The sequence below is a fragment of the Lithobates pipiens genome, unplaced genomic scaffold (genome assembly GCF_037356315.1).
Source record: "Lithobates pipiens isolate NorthernLeopardFrog02 unplaced genomic scaffold, aLitPip1_a1.2 Scaffold_19, whole genome shotgun sequence".
Lineage (NCBI taxonomy): Eukaryota > Metazoa > Chordata > Amphibia > Anura > Ranidae > Lithobates > Lithobates pipiens.
This window is the reverse complement of record NW_027507764.1, coordinates 208746944-208749486: the sequence shown is the minus strand read 5'-3', so window position 1 is coordinate 208749486 and position 2543 is coordinate 208746944. Positions and strand designations below refer to the sequence as shown.

Below are 2543 nucleotides of genomic sequence, written 5' to 3'. Positions count from 1 at the left end.
TATATGGTGCAGTGACCGTGGTGCCTCAAATCAAAGTGACCCTCACTCACAGTGATTTTTCGGCACCCCTGGACTGCCACTCCAGGGGCACATACACCATAGGCTTTCAGGACCAACCCTGACCAACAACCCAGACCACAGCAGCCCCCACTCCAGTCAGGAAGGCATGAAGTTCAGGGAGCTTGGTGAGAGCCCTTTACCATCAGGCACCAACGTCGCTCCCATCGCTCCTTCCTAATTAAATTCAGAGATACTAAGTGTTCCTCCCCTGCAGCAAGAGAGGACCTGGTGTTCTCTCCCGAAAAACTATCCGGCGCTAGAGATATCACCAATCGAGGCCAGAGGGCCAGGAACCCGACCCTCTGTGGCCAGACCGCATGCAGCACCCATCCCCATCAGGAGCGCCCTTCTAGACGGTTCGGACTCTGCCCCACTGACACCAGCATGGATGCCCAGACACCGACACTGCCGAACCGCCAGACAGCGGCACTGCCGAATGACACCATTGGATTTGCGTGTTTCCTCCCCACACTCGGGAGTAACACAGCACCTCCTCTGGAAACTGATAAGAACAGATACTACACTTGATCTTAGCCAAAAGGCAGAGACTAATGTGGTGGAGACAGGATGTGCTGGGAGTTGTATCTTAAATACCCCTCCCTCTCCAATCAGTTGCCAATACCTTTGTAGTCTTTAATGAAGATCTAGGAAGAAGGCATTTTGGCAATAGCAGTTGCTCCCTTATGGCTGAGGAGGCTGTGTTTTTCGCTCTCTTGGTCCACTATTTGGTGTGTCCTCCTTTGAGTCTTCCATGTTCTGGAGACCTGCTGGTGTATATTCATAATGTTCTCATATTATTCAGTTTCTTCAATCAGGATTAGATGATCAGATTGAGTTAAAAAAACAATCAAGTCCATGCTTCAGCATAAACAGGCCACCATTAGGGTATGGAGCCACTAGTAATTTATTTTCTTAAAGCAACTATCAAGTTGAAGCCTGCAATGTGTGCTACCCTTCCCAGGTGGGACTTGCCTCTTGTTTTGAGAAAGTTGAGGAATCTTCCCATCCCTCTGAACTCAGATTGCTTCATCTGGTACCTAACTCTGAAAATCATTTTATTTACAGCTATAATTTTTTGGGTAGCACAGTAGCTAAGTGGTTAGGGCTTCTGCTAGCAGCATGGAGGTTGCATATTCTCCCTGTGTCTGAGAGGGTTTCCTCCAGGTTCTCTGGTTTCCTCCCACACTCCATAGACGTGATATTGGGTAAATTGGACCTCTTCTTTTACAAAAGTTTTATTGTCATATATGCCAACAGGACAGGTTTACAACAGAGTATCATAACATGTGGTATACATGGTAAAACAGGGCTTAACGGCCTCTATCAACATAGAAGAAACAGGAGCGGTGATCTCATACTAGGCTCAAATAAGGTGGGTGTAGGGGCTGGATGATCCGAGACATGGGTCATACCGGGCTGTTTGTGAATCTGTAATAGGAGTGTATAATACACCACATTATAACCTGAAGGTTAGCATCCTCGAGAAGTGAGTAAAAAGAAAGAGAGGAGAAGGGAAGTGGTCAGGAGAAAAGGAAAAATTGATAGAGATGTGGAAAAGGGAAAAAGAACAGCGTGAAGCAGGGGGGGGGGGGGGGAGCAGAGAGAGAGGGGGGGTAAGGGGTCCATGGGGTGTGCACAACCGGAGTCCTATAATGATAGTATTACTACATCAAACCTAGAAGGGTGATGGTATGCAATCCAGGGTTTCCAAGCCTTGAGAAATTTGTCATGCGTATCAGTAAGAATAGCCGTCAATTTCTCATTAATCATGACATCATCCAGGTGATTTTGACTGCCTCAAAGCTTAGTGTAGGGGTTTTCCATGTTCTCGCAATTGTCAATTTAGTTGCAGTAAAGAGATGTTGAGCTAACTGTCGTTCCGGGCATAGTAATTCAGCAATGGGCTTACCAAGGAGTGCTTCATAAGGGTCCCTTTTAAGATTAACCTGAAACAGGTTGTGGAGAAGTGTGTATACCCTGACCCACAGTCTGCATGTCCACGGGCATGACCACCAAATATGCGCCATAGAGCCTTCCTGGGAGCATCCCCTAAAGCAAAGTGGGGAATAAGTTGGAATGAAGCGAGACAGCCTTACTGGTGTATAGTACCACCTGTACAATACTTTATAAGCATTTTCCAGAATTAACACATTACATGAGCACTTAGATAAAGCTATTGTCATTGTCTGCCAGTCTTCAGGGTCCAACTTCTTCCCCAGTTCTTTCTCCCATTGAATGTGATAGGGCCTCAATGGGGGTCTCTTTGTGGATATCAGAGCCGAATATATCAGTGATATCAGACCAGGGGAGTGGGGCCTGGTTCTGCAAAGGCTCTCAAAAGGAGTCAAAGTATAAGGAGTGGGTTGGGATTTAATAAGGCTTTGGAGAAAATGACGAAGTTGTAAATAGCTATAATGCTCTCGTAGAGGAATATCACGAGAAGAGCGTAGAGCCTAGAATGTCAGGATCCTAGTGGGTGTGAA

At 46.5% G+C, this 2543-nt stretch overlaps 1 pseudogene; it reads right to left on the bottom strand.

Annotated features, from left to right (window-relative positions):
• Positions 1 to 504: 504 nt before the first annotated feature.
• LOC143999759 (U2 spliceosomal RNA) lies at positions 505 to 615 on the bottom strand (annotated as a pseudogene).
• Between the last annotated feature and the right edge of the window lie 1928 nt (positions 616 to 2543).